This window comes from Protopterus annectens, chromosome 10.part0, assembly GCF_019279795.1.
Source record: "Protopterus annectens isolate FY-2018-M chromosome 10.part0, PAN1.0, whole genome shotgun sequence".
NCBI lineage: Eukaryota > Metazoa > Chordata > Ceratodontiformes > Protopteridae > Protopterus > Protopterus annectens.
The window spans coordinates 688,176,748-688,199,867 of NC_056744.1; positions in this window are offsets into that span (position 1 = coordinate 688,176,748).

Sequence of the window (23,120 nt, forward strand, 5' to 3'; positions counted from 1 at the left end):
TATGACCTGTACCGACTGGCTAGACAGAGGGACAGAGCTGGGAAAGATGTGCAGCAGGTAAGGGTGATAAAGGACAGTGAGGGAAACATACTCACAAGTGAGGAGAGTGCATTGAGTAGATGGAAAGAGTACTTTGAAGGGCTGATGAATGAAGAGAATGAGAGCGAGAGAAGGTTGGATGATGTGGGGATAGTGAATCAGGAAGTGAAGCAGATTAGCAAGGAGGAAGTAAGGACAGCTATGAAGAGGATGAAGAATGTTAAGGCTGTTGGCCCAGATGACATACCAGTGGAAGCATGGAGGTGCTTAGGAGAAATGGCAGTGGAATTTTTAACCAAATTGTTTAATGAAATTTTGGAAAATCAGAGGATGACTGAGGAGTGGAGAAAAAGTGTTTTGGTACCTATCTTTAAGAATAAGGGTGATGTGCAGAGCTGCAGTAACTACAGAGGGATAAAGCTGATCAGTCACAGCTTGAAGTTATGGGAAAGAGTAGTGGAAGCTAGGTTAAGAAGGGAGGTGATGATTAGTGATCAGCAGTATGGTTTCATGCCAGGAAAGAGCACTACAGATACAATATTTGCTCTGAGAGTATTGTTGGAGAAATACAGAGAAGGTTAGAAGGAGTTGTATTGTGTCTTTGTGGACTTAGAGAAAGCATATGACAGGGTGCCTAGAGAGGAGTTGTGGTATTGTATGAGGAAGTCGGGAGTGGCAGAGAAGTATGTAAGAGTGGTACAGGATATGTGCAAGGGTAGTGTGACATTGGTGAGGACTGCAGTGGGAGTGACAGATACATTTAAGGTGAAGGTGGGATTACATCAAGGATCAGCTCTGAGCCCTTTCCTATTTGCAGTGGTGATGGACAGGTTGACAGATGAGATTAGACAGGAGGCCCCATGGACTATGATGTTTGCAGATGACATTGCGATATGTAGTGAGAGTAGGGACCAGGTTGAGGAGACCCTGGAGAGGTGGAGATATGCTTTAGAGAGGAGAGGAATGAAGGTCAGCAGGGCTAAAACAGAATATATGTGTGTAAATGAGAGGGAGGGTAGAGGAATGGTGAGGATGCAGGGAGTAGAGTTGGTAAATGTGGATGAGTTTAAGTATTTGGGATCAACAGTTCAGAGTAATGGTGAGTGTGGAAGAGAGGTGAAGAAGAGAGTACAGGCAGGATGGAATGGGTGGAGAAGAGTGTTAGGAGTGATTTGTAACAGACGGGTACCAATAAGAGTGAAAGGGAAGGTCTACAAGAGGGTAGTGAGACCAGCTATGTTATATGGGTTGGAGACAGTAGCATTGACAAAAAGACAGGAGTCAGAGCTGGATGTGGCAGAGTTAAAAATGCTAAGATTTGCACTGAGTGTGACTAGGATGGACAGGATTAGGAATCAGTATATTAGAGGGTCAGCTCAGGTTGGACAATTTGGAGACAAAGCAAAAGAGGCGAGATTGCGTTGGTTTGGACATGTGCTGAGGAGGGATGCTGAGGATATTGGGAAAAGGATGCTAAGGATGGAGCTGCCAGGTAAGAGGAAAAGAGGAAGGCCTAAGATAAGGTTTATGGATGTGGTGAGAGAGGACTTGCAGGCGGTTGGTGTGAAAGAGCATGATGCAGAGGACAGGAAGAAATGGAAACAGATGATCCGCTGTGGCGACCCCTAACAGGAACAGCCAAAAGAAGATGATGATGATTGTAAGACTTATTCATAAATAATTTTTTTACAATTTTAGTAAGTGAACATAAGTAAGCAATTCCCAAAAATCTGCTACTGTGAAGAAATTAAGAATTTTACGTACAGATACTCTGACTACACATTTGAAGCTAAATAGCATTGACTTAGTGGTAAATTACAAGTTTTAATCTAAACTTTGCTGTTTGCAGAGTAATTATGGTATGTGGAATGCACTAAATCCAAACCAGCATAGACCCTAGCATTCTCAGGAGTGTACTTCCCATAAAAGAAGCAAAGCAGTGCAGAAGACTACACCAACTATATGTAATGGTTTAAAGTACTACAAAATTCCTTTAATAAATAGAAGCATATGAAGTACATGCACAAATAAATCTGAAATTTGATACTTTCAACTGGCAGGCATGAAGTCTCTGTATATAACTGTCCACAGTCCACTAAAGCAGCTAAAAAAACACAGATGGTTGGCAAAGCGTGAATCAGCAGTAAAGCATTAGGCACTATATCTGTTCAAGAGAACCACAGCAGTACACTGCACAAAGTAGCACTGCAGTTTCCGACTAGTGCTCTCAAATATCTGAATTGTGTTCATAAAATGCAATGGTAAAAAATTTTAAAACACCGATGTGAAGAAAACACATCAGCCACTCTACCCACTAGGTGTACAGCAGTACAATCGGCTTGTAAGCTGACCACAAAGTAATGCATTAAAAACATAACAAAATGAGAGAGAGAGGATACAAGTATGTGCAGTGTTAACAATGAACAAGATTAAGTACATCAATACCAAGCAGCCATTAAAGGATGCACTCTTGTTAAGCAGCACTTTGTTGCTATATGTAAAGGTACAGTATTTTCTATTAATGGAAATAATCTTGCATACAAACTATTCATAAAATTGTCTGCAAACTAATCTGTACTGTGGAAGACTGCCTCAGCCAAAGTCTTGGTTACTGCATCTTGCAAGTCACTGAAAAATAAAATGTATAATCCTGATGTCCTTCAAGGATGCATCTGCAGTCATCACATATGGGTTGTCCTGCCTCAGGCAGCCCTTCGGTCGGCCGGATTCCAAAGTCTGGGTCCGGCGTCGGCTGATGTCGCCCCTTCCCCGATGTCAGAGCGTCTGGGGTATAAAAGCGTCAGCCGACGCCATCTTCCTCTGTCTTTCTTGCCGCAGTGCCCGAAGCAGAAGCAGTTCGCAAGTGCCGGTCGGCCAGCTCCTGTAATTCAGCTATCCAAAGACTTCAAAAGCTAAGTACCCCGTTGGGGACTTTTTCTTGCCTCAGCCGATGTCAGATAAAGTTAATAATTGTTTAACTTGTGGGAAACAAATACCTCATAAGGATTTCCACTCTTACTGTCTTCCCTGCTTAGGCCCAGACCACAACGTCTCGGCTTGTTCAGCCTGCGCTTCCTTCAACCAACGCACTCTTAGATGTCGGTCAGAGTTCGCAGAAGAGTTTTTTGGGGCTAGTTTTTCATATAAAATGCCGTCGGAAACCCCGACTTCACATTTAACTAAGAAACGGAAAGACAAGGACAGACACATGTGGCCCGCGGTTTTGGCTGAAACCGCGGCTAGGCCTACTGCGAGTGTCTCGGTCTCGGCTGATACCGAGTCCTTGGATCTTCCGAACCCTAAAACAGTACAACCGACAGCCTCGGCCCCAGAGGCTTCTACCGAGTCGGTTACAGAATTGCCTTCAGAAGCCGGTGTATTGGAATCTTCCGACGCCATTCCATTAGACAAAGTTACACCAGCACGTGGTGCAGCCAGGCCTCCTGCATCCATGTCCATTAAGGCCTTCACCAGGGCTAAAGCTGCTTAACACACTAAAGCCATGCCTCCCAGGGTTATTCCTCAGGGACTCTCTTCTAGTTCACAGATTCTAACCTTAGCAGAGGACCTTATCTCTTTAATCAGGGGCTCTCAGCCCCATCCGGACAGGGGCTCCCAACCCCCTCTAGACAAAAGGCCCAGGGTAGATCCCCCTGATCCCCTTTCCTCTGAGGAGGCCTCTGATGGCTCGGATCACTCGGACTACAAGGAGGAGGCTTATTCGGCCTACGAGGATTCGGATGCAGAGGAATCTATCCCCTCAGCCTCCCCTCCTGAAGAGCTTTCCTTTGGGGAGACCCTTCATTCTATGAGAGAGCATTTCAAATGGCAGGGCCAGGAATATTCTGACTCCAGGAAAAGACTAAGAACTTTTCTTCATTTACCTCAGCATAGACCTTTGGCTATTCCTCCTGTTTTAAATGTCATTGATGATGTGTATTCTGATTCTAGTATGACCCCTGATACTCTGCCTCCGGCCCCTGTTAAGCCCGATAGGTATTACAGGGTCCCAGATACTCATAATTTTCTTTACAAGGCCCACTCTGCTGATCCTGAAACTATTTCACAGGGCCCTAAAGGGGTTGCAGCTGTTACTACTAGGAACCCACTCCCCTCTGCAAAGGAGTCCAGGGCATTAGAAAGATGGGGTAAAAAAGTGTATACTTCTGCCACTCTTGCTATGAGGGCATTAAATTGTCAATTTCATATGATACAGTACCAAGAGTATTTGTTAGAAGAAATGCATAAGAAACTGTCTTCTACTGAACCCCTTGACCGTAAATCCCTTCAGGATCTGGTGCATAACTCCCAGCAGGTTAGCAACCATTTTTTGCAGTGTGGTTATGATGCATTGGAAGCTTCATGTAGGTCAGCAATGACAGGCGTTGTCATACGTAGGCATGCTTGGCTGAAGGAACAATCTCTGCCAGACCATGTTAAAGCTAAGCTTTTGGATGCTCCATTGGAAAAGCAAAAGTTATTTGGTTCCACTGCTCAAGAAGTCCTAAAGAAATTTGAGGAAAAGGCAAAATCTGTACAAACAGTTAAGGATTTTCTTCAAGTTCAACCGCCTCGATTCAGTAGAAATTGGCCTTCCAAGAATCAGTCCTTTCCTGACACAGAAAGGTTTCAAAGGGGCAGGAACAGGCGTGCCAGAGGTAGAGGGCAAGCTAGGGGCTCCTACAGAGGCCGTCAATGGCAACCTCCAATCCAGACAGGCAGTTCAGGTCCTTCAACTGCTGTAGAAGGACAAACTCAATGACTTTGCTTTGATTCTGCCAACCAGGGCTCAGTTAGAAGCACCTTTGGGCGGAAAGCTTTCTTTATTCTCAAAAAATTGGCACAACATTACAAGAGACAAATGGACACTCCAAATAATAGACAACGGATACAGGTTCCATTTCCATACATTGCCAAAAAGAAAAGGCATGCCAGGTCTGCCACCAAATCAAAGGGCAGAGGCTTTGAAACAAATCTCAAACTTACTACAAATGAAAGCCATAGAAAAAGTTCCTCTTTCAGAACAAGGCCAAGGATTTTACTCCAGACTATTCCTTGTTCCAAGAAAAGAACATCAATGGAGACCAATTCTCAACTTGTCCGCACTGAATACTTATCTCATTGTGCCAAAATTCAAAATGCTGACTCTACAGCAACTCCTTCCCATGCTGGGCAAGGGGTATTGGCTGGTGACTCTAGACCTCAAGGAGGCATACCTGCATGTCCCTATCAGACAAAGTTGCAGAAGACACCTCAGATTTCTTGCAGGGTCAGAGCATTATCAATTCTCAGCATTGCCTTTTGGCTTATCTACTGTGCCCAGAGTATTCACGAAATGCCTGGCATCAGTAATAGCACACTGCAGACTTCAGGGGATTCAAATATACCCGTATCTGGATGACTGCCTTATACAAGTGGACAGCCAACAAACTTTGATAAAGGACTTAAATTATGCCATCAATCTTCTGCAGGCCTTGGGATATACAGTCAACATGCACAAATCAAGACTTGTTCCATCCCAAAGAATAACCTTTCTGGGTGCGGATCTAGATACAACCACCCAAATGGCTTATCTCACAGAAGAAAAACAAAGACAACTACCGGATTACTTCAAAAATCTGACAAGACAAACTCAGCTGACTGCAAGGAAAATCCTGCAGGCCCTGGGTTACATGGCATCCTGTATCCTTTTGATTCCACAAGCAAGGCTACATATGAGAAAGCTACAGTGGTACCTAAGGAGTTTATGGACTCAGCACAGTCACAGTTTAGAAACTTTAATACCACTCATTCCATGCCTTCAAAAGGAATTTCTGTGGTGGGCTCAGGCCAGCCAGTCCAACAGGGGTTGCCCTTCACAAAGCCAAAAACCTCCCAAACTATAACAACGGATGCTTCGGACCTAGGTTGGGGAGTGCACATGGAAGGCAGAGGTATCCAAGGACAGTGGTCATGAAAGGAGCTACGCATGCACATAAATCAAAAAGAAATGCTAGCAGTGATACATGCAATCGAGGCCTTCAAACTATTTCTGCATCAAGGCCACCTACTAATAAGAACAGACAACACCACAGTTATGTGGTACATAAACAAGCAAGGAGGTACCCATTCCTATCCTCTTTGCAGACTGGCAATGAATCTATGGGAACTTTCCTTGAGACTCAATATACAGCTACAAGCTCAGTTTGTGCCAGGGAAAGACAATATACTGGCGGACAGCTTAAGCAGAAATATCATGGATGCGCATGAATGGATGCTGCACCCAGACATCTTCCTACAGATAACACAATCTTGGGGGTGGCCGGACATAGATCTATTTGCATCCCCCCACAATCATCAACTGAAGAAATTCTGCTCAAGGACATACCACCCACAAGCGTGGAAAGTGGACGCCCTCTCTTTCAGCTGGAGAAATCTAACAGTGTATGCATTTCCACCTATTCCATTAATGACCAAGGTGCTACTGAAGATCAGGACAGAGCAGCCAAAAGTGATTCTGATAGCTCCGGACTGGCCAAGCCAGCACTGGTACCCACTGCTAAGGAGCATGTCACGTACGAAACCATGGTCTCTGCCTCTATGGCTACTTCTACTGACTCAGCACAGATACAAAACTCTACATTCCAACCTGAAAACCTTGCAACTATCAGCCTGGAGAATACCTTGACTCCTCCTCAAGATAAGCTATCCCAGAGAGTGAAGGATATTATTATGGAAGCTCGCCGCCCTTCCACAAGAAAGGCATATTCAGCAAAATGGAAAAGATTTCTCATTTGAAACACCACAAAGGGCCTAGATGCGACAGTGATGAGCATGGCACATATCCTGGAATATTTGGCAGAAATGTTCCACAATGGTCTGTCTTACTCTTCTATTAAAATTCATGCTTCAGCAATTTCAGCAGAGTACAATACTGATCCACCTGTCTTCTCTCATCCTCTCCTAAGACAGTTTCTAAGAGGAATCAAAAACATCAAACCCCCTCGGAAACCACCTCTACCTGCTTGGGACCTTAACTTCGTGTTGGAAAAACTAACACTGCCTCCATTTGAACCAGCAGCATCTGCAGATCTACAGTACCTTTCATGGAAGACTGCCTTCCTTCTGGCCATAACCTCAGCAAGAAGAGTTTCGGAGTTGCAGGCCCTGATGGCAGTACAGCCATTTATTATTTTTCATCAGGACAGAGTTTCATTGAGAACTAATCCCACATTTATGCCAAAGGTGGTATCCAGGGTTTCATTAAATCAAGCCATTCACCTGCCTACCTTCTTCCCAAATCCACAAAACAAAGGGGAGAAACTGCTGCACACCCTGGACATTCACAGACAGTTGCGCTACTACTTGGACAGAACTAAAGGTTTCAGAAAAGCTGACCAGCTGTTGGTAGCATATGCTGCTGGTACTCAAGGAAAAGCAATTTCCAAACAGACTATTTCAAAATGGATAGGAAATTGCATTCGCTTTTGTTACTCCTTTCATGGAAAGACTGTACCAGCTAACATTAGACCTCATTCTACAAGAGCCACAGCCACCTCCACAGCCTTTTTAAGAGGGGTGGCTACCAAGGACATTTTAGAAGCTGCCACATGGAGCTCCGTGCATACATTTGCCAAGCATTACAATTTGCCTTTACATTCCAGATCCAGAGCAGGCTTTGCTACGGCTGTCCTGCAGGGTATCTTAGCTACACCATCCTTTTCTTAGTTCCTCCACCCCCAAATTGGCTATGGTATTCTACACATATGTGATGACTGCAGATGCATCCTTGAAGGACATAGTACAGTTTTGTACCTACCATAAATGTAGATGTCCGATAGGTATGCATCTGCAGTCAGGTTTACCCTCCCTCCTTCCCCTCTGTGGTATTTCTTGGGTACTTACCCCTCTATTAGCTAGCTGGGGGGATCTATTGTGGTGTATTTGTTTTTATATATATATATATATATATATATATATATATATATATATATATATATATTATTGCAAATGTTTGGATCTTATTGTTTTTTTCCAAATTTAGCCTTCCTTAGAGGGCACCTGGCATCTGGGGCAAGAAAAACTGAGGAAGATGGCGTCGGCTGATGCTTTTATACCCCAGACGCTCTGACGTCGGGGAAGGGGCGACATCAGCCGACGCTGGACCCAGACTTTGGAATCCGGCCAACCGAAGGGCTGCCTGAGGCAGGACAACCCATATGTGATGACTGCAGATGCATACCTATCGGACATCTACATTTATGGTAGGTACAAAACTGTACTTTCTTCCTGCAGTTCCATTCTGCTTTTCACCAGAGCCTCTCTCCCATGCTCAAATCACAAGTATCATACATTTGCTCAATAGTTAACGGATTGAAATATGACTAGCTCAGCAAGAAAAGTGAAAGATGAATTAGGAAAACTGAAAAGTAGGGATTGTTAACACATGGTCCATTTTTCTTAGTCCTAAGGCGATTGAGTTTGTGCCTGCCTTCAAGTAACTTGCCCTCTCATTAGATCCATCACTAAAATTCAGTGCGTACTTCAATAAAGGATGAAGAAAATGAAAGTACACAGCATTAAATCTATATCGATAAACTAGAAATGATTAATCAAGGAGAAGAATGATACTTTTTGGGATGTCTTTATAGCTGCAGTTAATTATAATTTGCTGTCCCACTGAGTGCCAGAGGGTCAGCAATGATCATCTAAAAGCTCAAATAAAAAATGCAGAACTGACATTATAAAACTCTGGTCAATTCACTTAAAAGGGGACATCATGGCCAGACCCTTGACAAGCTTGGCTGGTTTCCCATTACTAAGATGCACTCTCCCAACAGAGTCTAATTTCCAGACTGTTCCATCTTATGTTGTCTCCTTACTTGGCATGTTCATCCTCATACTTTATCCTGATAAAGACTCTTGCCTTTCACTCTGAGCTTATCATACCCATCTCACAATATCTCTTGTGTGAGTCTTTCTTTCCCCACTACTGTACCAAGAATTTTGATCACCATTACTGATTACAATTGTTCAGCAGATGCCCTAAAGGACACATATTGTGGCACTGAAATAACACATCACTAAGACTGCAGCCTAAATTTCCCACAAAGGAATAATATGCCTTTGCTAATCTGGCCCAAGCAATACCCACATATCTGTACTCTGTGGATGAGTGCTATGATTTGCAATGAACGATAAGTAGTTTGTAACTTGCTTTGGATCTATAAACAATAATTTATTTCTCATACTTCTTACCCATTTAAGCTGCTTACTAAATTAGTTTACTGCAGCATTGCATTAAATAGAAATACAAGTCAGATCCTTAATTACAATCATTCTTGCACTTGTTCTGTCTTCCATTTTGATTATTTGGGGGACTTAGAATAATAATCTGTACACATGAGAGATAATTGGCTTTTCTGCAGCTGAACAAGCTGTGCTCATACTGCTCCATGAATGATCTAGAATTTGGTATGTTATCATCCCCTGTTTGAAACATCAATATAGTTAAGTAATATAAAAAGTTAAAAATAAAATTCCCAGCAAATGTTGTGCCATGGCCCCACCCCCAGTAGTTGATGCCTGTGCTACATGATACAAGAATCTACAATGCCTTAATCTGTGAGTGGGCATATTCCTATATATGACCCATCAAGGCTGTCAGACAAACATGGCTTGGCAGAGTCCTCAGCCAATATAGCATATGCCATGCACTTTGGCTCCAGTAGGTGCCTGCTTGCAATAGGCCAGACCACCTCCCTCCCCCCAGAACGGGAACCTGGTGTCAGTCACTCACCCTCCCTCACTGTCTCTGGTGCACCTAGTTAATCCTGCGTCATCTGGACTGCAGTTATGATTTTTGTCTCTCAATGCCATGGAGACAATGTGTCTAAACATTCTTTATTTACTTATGAATGTGAAAAATACTTTTTTTCCTTTAGTAACTCCAATCATGTTTTTTTTTTCTTTTCAAGTGAGAAATGAATGTTATTTACCTTTCTTAATACTGCACCATTTATATGCAATTACTCATGCTGCTATTTCCAAGTCAGGAAACACGTTTAAAGAAATTAGAAAATGATCAAGCTTGACTCAGGATTCCTGAGGTAATGGTAGCAAAATAGAAAAACATGAACCTGCATAGCATTACATCATCATCTTTCAGCTTTTCCCGTTAGGGGTCGCCACAGCGGATCATCTCTTTCCATTTCTTCCTATCCTCTGCATCTTGTTCTGTCACACCAACCACCTGCATGTCCTCTCTCACCACGTCCATAAACCTTATCTTAGGCCTTCCTCTTTTCCTCTTACCTGGCAGCTCCATATTTAGCATCTTTTTCCCAATATACCCATCATCCCTCCTCAGCACATGTCCAAACCAACGCAGTCTCGTCTCTCTTGCTTTGTCTCCAAACTGTCCAATATGAGCTGACCCTCTAATATACTGATTCCTAATCCTATCCATCCTAGTCACACCGAGTGCAAATCTTAACATCTTTAACTCTGCCACATCCAGCTCTGACTCCTGCCTTTTTGTCAATGCCACTGTCTCCAACCCATATAACATAGCTGGTCTCATTACTCTCTTGTAGACATTCCCTTTCACTCTTACTGGTACCCGTCTGTCACAAATCACTCCTAACACTCTTCTCCACCCATTCCACCCTGCCTGTACTCTCTTCTTCACCTCTCCTCCACATTCACTATTACTCTGAACTGTTGATCCCAAGTACTTAAACTTGTCCACCTTTACCAACTCTACTCCCTGCATCCTCACTATTCCTCTACCCTCCCTCTCATTTGCATACATATATTCTGTCTTAGCCCTGCTGACCTTCATTCCTCTGCTGTCTAGAGTATATCTCCACCTCTCCAGAGTCTCCTCAACCTGATTCCTGCTCTCACTACAGATCACAATGTCAAACATCATAGTCCACGGGACCTCCTGTTTGATCTCATCTGTCAACCTGTCCATCACCACTGCAAATAAGAAAGGACTCAGAGCTGATCCTTGATGTAATTCCACCTCCACCTCAAACGGATCTGTCACTCCCACTGCAGTCTTCACCACTGTCACACTACCCTCGTACATATCCTTTACCACTCTTACATACTTCTCTGCCACTCCTGACTTACTCATACAATACCACAACTCTTCTCTAGGCACCCTGTCATATGCTTTCTCCAAGTCTACAAAGACACAATGCAACTCCTTCTGACCTTCTCTGTATTTCTCCAATAACACTCACAGAACAAACATTGCATCTGTAGTACTCTTTCCTGGTATGAAACCATACTGCTGATCACTAATCATCACCTCCCTTCTTAACCTAGCTTCTACTACTCTTTCCCATAACTCCAAGCTGACTGATCAATTTTATCCCTCTGTAGTTACTGCAGCTCTGCACATAACCCATATTCTTAAAGATAGGTAACAAAACACTTTTTCTCCACTCCTCAGGCATCCTCTGACTTTCCAAAATGTCATTAAATAATCTAGTTAAAAATTCCACTGCCATTTCTCCTAAGCACCTCCATGCTTCCATTGGTATGTCATCTGGGCCAACAGCCTTTCCATTCTTCATCCTCTTCATAGCTGTCCTTACTTCCTCCTTGCTAATCTGTTTCACTTCCTGATTCACTATCCTCACATCAACCAACTTTCTCTCTCTCTCATTCTCTTCATTTATTAGCCTCTCAAAATACTCTTTCCATCTACTCAACACACTCTCCTCTCTTGTGAGTACCTTTCCCTCACTATCCTTTATCACCCTTACTTGCTGCACATCTTTCCAAGCTCTGTCTAGCCAATCAGTACAGGTCCTTTTCTCCCTCTTTAGTGTCCAATCTCTCATACAACTCTCCATACGCCTTATCCTTAGCTTTCGCCACCTCTCTCTTTGCCATGCGCCTCATCTCCTTATACTCATGTCTACTTTCTTCATCTCTTTGACAATCCCACTTCTTCACCAGCCTCTTCCTCTGTATATTCTCCTGTACTTCCTCATTCCACCACCAGGTCTCCTTGTCCTCCTTCCTCTGTCCAGATGTCACACCAAACACCTTTCTAGCAGTCTCCCTTACTAGTTCTGCTGTAGTTACCCAGCTATTCGGTAACTCTCCACTGCCTCCCAGTGCCTGTCTTAACTCTTCCCTAAACTCCACTTCACAATCACCCTTTTTTAACTTCCACCATTTAATCCTTGGCACTGCTTTCACACTCCTCCTCTTCTTGATCACAAACGTCATCCTACAGACCACCATTCTATGCTGCTTAACTACACTTTCCCCTGCCACCACTTTACAGTCTCCAATCTCCTTCAGACTAGCCTTCCTACATAGGATATAATCCACCTGTGTGCATCTTCCTCCACTCTTGAACATCACCCTCTGCTCCTCCCTCTTCTTAAAATACGTATTCACCACAGCCATGTCCATCCTTTTCGCAAAATCCACAATCATCTGACCTTCTGCATTCCTCTCCTTAACACCAGACCTACCCATCACTTCCTCACCCCCTCTGTTCACTTCACCAACATGCCCATTAAAGTCCGCTCCAATCACTAGTCTCTCACCCTTGGGTACACTCACCACAACTTCATCCAACTCACCCCAAAATTTCTCTTTCTCATCCATCGCACACCCAACTTGCGGAGCATATGCACTAACAACATTCATCATTACACCATCAATTTTGAGCTTCATAAACATCACTCTGTCAGACACTCTCTTCATGTCTAAAACACTCTTGGCATATTGTTCCTTTAGTATAACCCTACCCCATTTCTCCTGCCATCCACACCATGATAGAACAATTTGAACCCGTTTCCTAAACACCTGGCCTTACTTCCCTTCCATCTGGTCTCTTGCATGCACAATACATCAACCTTCCTTCTCTCCATCATATCAGCTAGCTCTCTCCCTATACCAGTCATACTGCCAACATTCAAAGTTCCTACCCTCACTGCTACACTCCTAACCTTCCTCCTCTCTTCCTGCCTTCGGGCATGCCTTTGCCCTCCTCTTCTCCTTTGGCCAACAGTAGCCCAATTTCTGCAAGCACCCTGTTAGCTAACAGTACTGGTGGAGGTCGTTGTTAACCCGGGCCTTGACCTGCATAGCAGGTATGCATAACCTCCATAGCATTACAGATGTGCGATAAAGAAATAAAATATGAGACAATAGCATGAAAATTAAGTAATGGTATTCCAGCTTTATAAAAAGATGCATCATAATTTGTTAAAAAGTTCACGTACGTCTTTATCAGTTTTTTGGATACTTTATCTGTTGATATAACAATGCAACCACTGTTAACCAAGTGAAAACTGCACAATACTGATAAACCCCACAGGGCCCAACAAAGCAATCACCAGTTACAGAATGCAAAATGTCTAATAAGGTGAAGCTCCAGTAACATAAAATAATTACAGTTTAGTGCTTTCATCCAAACATCAAACAGGCTTCTTCAGAATTTGGTTTACAACTTCACCTCCAGCTGATGTGATCTTGTGTCATATCTCATCCATTTCAAATTTCGAAAATCATTGGTGAAATCTGAGGTAACATCTGCGTGGAATTAAGGAATTAAACACTAGTGATATTTTCCATTGTATTAAATAACTATTTATATGATATGACCTATTACACTCAACAAGTAGCCAAAATTACAAATCGCTAATGGGGGTATCTTACATATTGCAGCTGTTCAGGCTACAGTACAAGCTTTCTCTTAATAATGTTCTAGTCAAGTCACATTTCCAAAATAAATGAAAAAAACTACAGCACTTTTGTGGAAACAGCAGCACTGATCAGTACCTATTACTCTGATACTATATTGTAGTGGGGAATAACACCATAAATTAAGACTCTTAAAATAAATAAATGCAAGTGCAGGAATTTGCTTAAAAGTTAGCAGTCCATTCAGTGTACCTCTCCATACTTTTTCTGTGATGAAGTACCCATTGGCTTGTTCTCACTTTATTTTCAGTTTGTTAAAGGGAGGGACTGAGGTTTTATAGGGTTGTTTGTATATTCTGTACCATAAGCAAGGATGTGACCCCCCGCCCCGTTTTTCAAACATAAAAAAAGTTCTCCAACAGGTTTACAAGGGGGGTGCATTTTACTACCTTTGCTTCTCAATTAAAAATATTTCCACCATGGATGAAAGGGTCTCCTGACAACTCTACATTCTGTAAGATTTCTTTATGTCAGATTCCAATCTAGAATAACATTTGTCAAGAAAAGCATAATTTTCCCTCAATCCATTTGTTCCAACAGGCTATACTTTGGGAGTTGTACCATATGCAGTAAACATAAAAGAGTGAGCTCCCACCCATAAGAAATTGCTTAAGCCAGATCAGTTCTACCTTAATATGCATTTCTGGGTCACAAGCCATTCATCTACCTCTATGACATATGATTGACTGCATTTGACAGATAATCTGTGTTTTGGGGATATCCAAAAGGGTTGTGGGTTTAAACAGGCTTAGGCAGTTTATAAGTGTCATAATCTTATGCCTGCCCAGAGCAAATCAAGGCAGAATTTCTGAAATCCAGGTGTATATTGGCAACAACTGTATCTCAGAAGGTATATAGCAAGGAAATAACTTAGGCAAGAAAAACATCTTTGTAACTATTACCCTAACAAGGGAGAGAAAATGCAGAATTTCCAACCACTAGTTTGCTTTCTACATTCTTTAAAAAGAGGATCTAGGTTCAGGCTAATTAACTGAGGGTAAGGAAGGTCCAATAATTATATCCACATAAGAATTCTGTGCTTTACATTACAATCCTAGACTCAGCACCCAGCTCTTAAAAACAAAAAAAAAACACTCCTTATTCAGAGGTAGGAATATTGTCTTGCTGTGATTAATAGTAGCTCCCCTTTTTTTCAAAGTATAGCAGCACTTCTGCAGTTTCTGCAGTTTTCTTACTAGGCTTGAGATCCACAGGATGCATTTGCCAGTAAAGCAGGGTGTGACATTGTTACATAAGACTCTGCATCCTCTCAGTGTGATGTCCCAGTACTCATAATGCTGTCTGATACACAGAAAAAATGTATATGCCGAAATATACAGAAGAAAGCTATACATTAAAAACAAATGGTCTTACTAACTACCTCTGAATCTGTGAACTTAATGGGCATTCCTGCCTAGTCTTTCTTTCCAGAACTGTCAACTGTATGCATTAATGAGCTTAATGAGCACAGCAGTTTAAAGGCATTTGTATAATATTTTGCAACCTCAGTGAAAGAGCCATCAATTCCAAAACTCTTCAGTGCCTCCCATAAAAATTCCCAGTCTAGTGAATCAAAGGCCCTTTAGACATCCAGAAAAAGCTCAGTCAATGGGACAGCATGATGTCAAGTATAAAGCTATACATAAAAAAATAATGTGCCTTGCTAAATCATTACTCCCCTGTCTTCCCTTGATGAATCTCTGTTCACAGTTTTGCACCAGTTTTGGGATGATCATGTCAAGGTGAATGCTCAGAATACTTGGAAAAATCATTGCTTCTGTAGGTAGTAGTAAAATGGGTTAGTAATTTGTAAGGTCCAAAGCATCTGTTCCTTTGTTGGGAAGGGAAATTATGGTGGCCATTTTCATAGCCTAGATCTTTATGCTTTTTAGCCTCATGTTATGACAAAGTGTCAATTCACCTACTCCATTTCTAAAAAAAAGAAGAAAAATTGAAATCGATGAGGATGTCCTGACACTTTTCCAGATTTTAGGGAATGATGTGGGCTGGTATAGGTCCTTTAAAGAAAAGAAAATAATTCATTCAGTGCATAAAGATTAGGAGTGATCTGTAGGCACTGGACATTGCCAACGAAATCCCTCTAACACTGGATAGAGAGGAAGAGAGAGAGAGGGGGAGAGATTATTTTTTATAGTAAAGTCCTTTATGGTAAGCTCACATAATTTCACTTATGTAATTGGGCGTATAGCATGTAACCCCAATGACACTTTTCAAACAGCATGTTACTTGTCTGAATCTCCTTTCCTTGAGTTTTTTTTTTTTTTGCCATTAGTATGTGGGCTTTTAAATATTTTGCTGCAATTAATTCTTTCATCCTATCCCACATAGTCTGTTCCAAATGGCATTGTTCCAGTGAGTACTATAATTATTCAAATTCCTGTTCTGCTAAATTTATTTGTGAAAGCAAATAAGGGTCCTTAGTTTGCTGTGATTTATAAGTGGCTTTAGGAAAAGCAGTCTGTAGTTCCAGGCTCGAAGTTCTATAAGAAGCTGAACTGTTTCTATTGAACAATTTCACCTGCAGCCTAACTCACTTTAAATTTAAAATTCTCCCACAAGGTGCAAGATCCAGCTACTGATACATCCTTTTATTTCCACAATTCTGCCATTTTACTTCATAAATTAAATTTCTCTTTATCTCATTTTACACTTAAAATATTCATTCACCATTAAAATTTAAAATGGTCTTTGTCATGAAAAGTCTCCGTATTATATTATGTAACAATGGAGTGATTCAGGAGTGGGGTATATCAGAGTGAAATTTACCTGTTTCAAAAGTGCTGAGCTAATTAGGAAGTAGGCAATTTTACTAGCTACGCTTTTATTTGGAAAAGCAAACTATTTTCTAGACACTTACCCAGGACTTAAGGGTCTCCAGGGGTCAACTGGACTATAATCTAATTTCATTTCTGAGATCAGTCTTATGTATTTAGCTAGCCTTAGCCTTCCAAATGGCAGTCTATCATAGCATGGGTGATTGGTCTACATTGAAGTCCCTTCCCATAATAATGAGAAACTTCCTAGCTGCCCACTTCATCTTTTCCAGTCCTCTTGGAATTTTTTCAAATACAACAGAATTTTTTCACAGGTACTGTACAAGCTAAAAACTGTCTTCCTGTAGCTATGTGCATAACAGCAGTGCAGCATCTGCCAAAATTTCCTTCAACTTGTGCCAATCCAAGTATGACTTAGAAAGGGTAACAGCACTACCTTTGTGGTAGAAACTGAAAAATAATAGTGCACCCTTCTTTTCAGACTTTCAAAATTACACTATAACTTTTTTCTCAACTTGGAGTCCAGTAAAAATGCAACTTGGATAGATAAGTTACTTATAATTCATAGACTGGCAATGGTTAGAGGTGCTTACCGTACTAATATACTAGCCCTGTTAATTGGTGCATTTATTTATTTACAATGTCTTGACCAGATTAGCCCGTTAAGCTAATGGCATCTTTTCATGTGAGACTTGAGGTAGTATTCGTACTGACTATGGGAAATTTGGCCAAGTAATTTCTTTGACATTCCATGAAATGATCTTTAAGGCTGTGCAGGCCCCTAATGATTGGCACATTTAATGAGAGTAGCCAATCACACTTGTCCCACAGAATATGTTAAACACAGTAGACAACAATCCCTAGACCTAAAACAGCTGGGTATAAAGAATGGTGTAAATGCCTCTGCTTCCCAAGAGAAGCAAGATTAACAGAAGCAGAAAGCAGGCAACAGCAAAATATACACATAGCACTTTAAATCATCCCCAGGCCTGAAATTGCACACATAAAACTCTAATACTGCAGCCAAAGTAAATAAATGAAAAAATGCAATTAATATTCTATGTGGAATAACCAGGGATAAAAATAAATTCCCCAGCCTCAGGCATTACTGTAAAAAATTATGAAGTAAGCAGTGAAATAACTAAGCACAAATGAACAAATGCACTGTTATGTCTTTTGAAAAGGAATATCTCAAGCCCCATATACATCACAGGGACATAGCTGAACACTTGATCACAATGTTCCTAAAGAATGCGAGTGCATTAGTAAGGCTGAGCTGGCATGATCACTCATGCATGATTTGGACTAAGGTGAAAGGGTAGGTCACATTTTACGACACCAAAAATGTATACCTCATGTAGAGGGAAGCATTTCCAACATCATTCCACCTTTATTTTTCAGGTTGCCCTTGTAGCAAACACTATGGTTGACAAGCAGCATAACTAGCTAATATATGCCACATAGTTCACCTCTCACACAGACCTACAGGCATATGAACACAGCCAAATGTTACACTCACAGCTTAGATCTTACTATACAGCCAAGAATTAAGACACACCAGTCTGCTGCCTATATATCCCAACTATTTAAACCATTAAACAAACCATTAGCAGGTAAACAGAGAAGCTATGCCCACACTAAATATGTATATTCCAGTTATGTTTCATTTTCACTATGAGTCATTTCAGTAACTTTTAATTGCAGCTTCTCTCCCATTTGCCTTCTCAGGATGTTCAAGTTCATTAAGTAGGGGGACCTGAATGTAAATGTCTGTCTCTTCCTCCTCCTCTGAGCTTTCCTGTTCCACTTGAGCTAAGGGTAGAAAATAATCTGTCAGCTTTGCACTGACAGCTAGACCATGACAGGTTCAGTTGGAATGCAGTTGCACTGCTGCATCACTTTCAGTCTTCCTAGGTTTACATTTTCCCTTTAGTGGTGTTCTCTACTGTTTTAAGAGAGGATCTAAATTTATGTTTATTGTCTGGAGGGGGTTCTTCTGGGATTGAAGAAGCGGTCAAGTAGTTTCCATGCTATCTTCCTCCCCTTTGCTGCATCTTTATTTCAAGAACTGCATCAGCTTCATCGGGGGACTCAAACATAAAGGACTGCTGTCCCATCATTATACTAAGTTAACTGGGAACCAGCGATGAGTCTGGTAGCTAGAGTCCTTGAAGTACCAGATTGTAGGAACAAAAGCTTTCCTTTTCATAAAGAGAACAGCTCTATAATCAGGAGTGAAATGGACTCAGGACCCAGTGATCTTGCAGTAATAAACTTGCTCCTTGAATTTTCATAGCACTTTAGCCATCTCTCAAAAATGAGAAACATCATGAAATGCCATGGAAAACTATCTAGAACTCTGGTGCTCATGGTATCTGGTTGACTGTGTCAAGCAGCTTCTGGGTCAGGTCACTGGATTGCTTACATTTCTAGTAAGCAAGCACGGATCATAAAAGGCTATAAATCGAGTGAAGCTTGCATGCAGGCTGTGCGTGATGCCTCAATGAGGGGATAAGCAGATATTTTGGCCATATGCTCTAGCTCTAATGCTATGAGGAGGGAGAATCAAGAATTATGCACAGTTTTACTCTAAGTAGTCAAAGTTCAGTATGACCACAGTCTGCTTGGTTCACTTTTAACATTAGTCAGGCACTATAGCAATTTATTGCATCTTGAGACAGGACAATGTCACATTAGAGATACAAGCTATTTCTTCACATCCCAAGTGTGCTCTCAAAGAGAAATATTACTTTGACCTAAACAAACACAGAAAAAATGGATAAATGAAATAGATGAGGACCTGGTTTGTGAGAATCATTAAAAATCGTCTACTTTAGAATTAGGGAAATGGACTCTTGACTTTTGGCTTAGCCACTCATTTTTTAAATATATTTTCTAAACCTGCAGTACCAAATATGGTATATAGCATATATCAACATACCAGACGCCCCCAACATTGTCCATATACATATATACTTATGGTGACCATTTAAAATCTTGGAACGTGCATTGCCAAATCCTGAAATGTGGAGATGGTAAAAATCTGGACTTATATATACTAAGTTTGAGATTGACATTTCTTATAATAATCCCTTTTCTCTGAAGCAGTGATCTTGGGATTAGTATATATAAGTTTAAGTAGTCTGGAAGGCTTGTCCCACACAACAGATGGTGCAAGGTGCTTACCCTCCTGTAAAAAACAAGGTTTCAAGGAGAAAAGCAATGTTCATTATTCATTCTTCTCCTGTAACCAATGTTTGCTAGTCATTCTTCTCCTGTATTTTTGATCTTTCTTTGGTCTTACAAGATTCAGCAATCTCAGGATTTCAACAGGGAGCCTATGCAAAAACACAAACACACAAACACACACACACACAAATATATATATATATATATATATATATATATATATATATATATATATATATATATATATATATATATACACACACACACACACACACACACAGATTAGATATAGATATGCATACATAATATGAGTACACTAATACAAAGGAGGAAGTGCAACTACACATTTATATTTATTTACATTTTTGACTATTTTTTACAAAATAATAGGGCTGTCCCCTTTATCCTCTTGCACCCACAACTAGGACTCATTCCCCCAGATTCAGCAAGCCCCGCACGGTGTGCAGGATCAATGCAGGAGCTCCAAGAGGCAATATGGCTGCTGCGTGATCCAGGAATAAGCTGCAGGGGTGTGCACAAGCGCTCTTCCACTATTCCTGCATGGGCACAGCTCCTATATGCAAATTACCCCATTTGCAGGTGAAAACCATGCAAATGAGGTGAATTTTCGATCCAGGAAGCTGTCAGCCGGCCATGCAGGACTAGTGTAGTGTGTAGAAATGTACTTGGTTAGTAACAGAGTACATTTCTACAAACTACAAAACGGAGCCATGACAGCTCCAAATAAAGAGTGTATATAACGTGCAAAGCATGCCAATGGCCAAATGTATGGCCATTGGCATGAAAAGCAGTTAAAAAATAAATAAATAACTTGTATTTTTTTAGTCGATTTTGGCTGTTTAAGTGTAGGGCAGTGGGGCACAAACGGGGTCTGGCAAAAAATTTTAAAAAACCTGAAATAAACATTCTAACCAAAAATCACTATTTTGTCATTATACTCAATGGCAGGCAAAAGACAACATGGCCATTGAATAGTGGTTGTTAAGGGGGGAGGCTCAGTGTGGGACTTGTAACTATGCATCAGCAGGCACTCCTATGCAAATGAGGGGAATGATACTGAATCCCAGATTCCCCCTCAATGCTAGTCAGCACCCAACAATGTAAGTGCAGGAATAGCTTGGTGCAAGCCTAGGAGTTAGCTGACATCATGGGGGGGGGGGGGTCAGGCATACTGTAAGCAGATTGGAGCCCTGTGGCTTGGGTTTGCCCTTAGCTTATCACAGCTAAGCAAGAGGGTGTGTCTGAGGCTGCCTAGCACTCTTTACATTGCCAAAGCAAGTGTACGTGCCACGCACCAGGTTTTAAAGGGAAAAAAAAAAAAAACAGGAAATAAAAGCTCTGTGCACATTTGAGCACTGTGTTTGTGTGGCGTGCCCCCAGGCTTAAACAGGAAGGCAATGGGAAGGGAAAACAGCAGTAGGAAGGTAATCAGGGAGAACTAGCATAGCTGGCAGGTGAAATGTATCAGAATCAGCCAATTACACAGGCAGCAGACTAGCCCAGCCCAGAACACTACTATAAACTATGCAAACACCTTTCCCTCTGATTTTTCCCATATACTCTACACCACCGGTGTATACAAGCGGAGAAATTTTAACAAACAAAAACAACAAAATGATAGGGGCTGCAGTAGCTATCATACATCAACATGTGGAAGAGGCTGAGGGTGGTGAGGATGAGAATGCTGTTGACCAACCCACAGTGAGGAGACAGAAAAGAGTGTACAGACCCAGGGTAACCTACCAGGGGCTACATGAGCTGGAGATAGTGGAGCATTATAGGGTGGATAAGGACCTCCTACAGCAAATTATTCAGCTGTGCCAGTCACACCTGACACACAGAACTAACAGAGGTGAACCCATCCCAGTGTATACCAAGGTATGTGTAGGCCTAAGAATACTAGCCACAGGTTCCTTCCAAAGGCCAACTGGGGATATCATGGTGATCTCACATACATCAGCATCCAGGGTATTCCACCAGTTCCTGGATGCCATGTCAGCACATGCCGGTGAGCAAATATACTTCCCCAACACCCGTGAGGTGTTGGCCAGCAATATGCATCTCTTCCACCAAATAGCAGAATACCCTGAGGTAGTGGGTGTTATAGACTGCACGCACATATGCATCAAAGTGCCACCCAGTGAGCAGGGTATGGTCTACATCAACCGCAAGGGCTTTCCCTCCATCAACTGCCAGGTTGTGTGTGATGCCCAGGGCATAATAATGAATGTGTGTGCTGGCTGTCCTGGAAGCTATCATGATTCCCACATCTGGCATCTGACCCAGCTGTACCAGACATTTGCCAATGGGGACATCCTTCACGGTCACCTAGTGGGGGATGCTGGTTACGCACTGGAGCCGTGGCTGATGACACCTATTAGAAATGCACACACACCCGAACAAGAACTCCATAATGAGGCACACTCACAGACCAGAATTATAAAAGAGCATGTATTTGGGATGCTCAAGTCATGGTTCTGGTGCCTGGACACATCCGGTCGAGCCTTGCAGTACTCCTCAGTTACATGTACTCAAATTGTTATCATCTGTGCCATGCTACGCAATATGATCCTGCAGAAACAGCTGCAGCAGGAACAGCACGGGGCAGGGCCACACATCCTTCCACCATTGCCAAGGCCTGCACAGGCACAGAGTGACTCAGAGGAGGAATAACCTGAGCCTGCCCCAGTAGACAGAAGGAGGTTTGCCCAGTATGCCCTGGCCTTGGCAAAGAGGCAACGCATATCACATACACTGACACAGGAGGGACCCAGGGAATGACACCTCTCTCTGACTCACACATACAGTGAAAGGGATGCCAAACATGACACTACCTGTGCTCAGTCATGTATAGGGAGTGTACTATGTGCATCCAACATAGGCAGCCCTCCAGCACCATCCTCAATACTGGCACACCCACAAGGTAAGTAACTTTTCTTACCAATTGCCGAATGGAGTAGTATGTGTTGTTACTTGTATCTTCGGTATGGATGTGAGCATGCAAGGGAATCGGGTGACTGAATGGGATGCCAGCAGATAGTTGACACCTATAGTGGCAGCATGTGATCTGTAACAAATACTGGTGTCACCATAGTAGCCAGTACTACACATGGTGACAAAACTCACTGCAGGAAATGTGCTGGACCACATGTGTGTCCATATGACACACACATGCCAATCAGGGAGGTTCACATACCCAACAACAGTCTCAGCCAGCAGGACAGGTGTAGACAAACCCAAACAAAGGCCATGCTAAGGCCTTTGAATGATGGCTATGGGTAACCCCCCCAGGCCTACACACACAGACTACATCAGGTCAGGGAGTGGGATGTTAGTTCTGAAGGGTAAGAAGTCAGA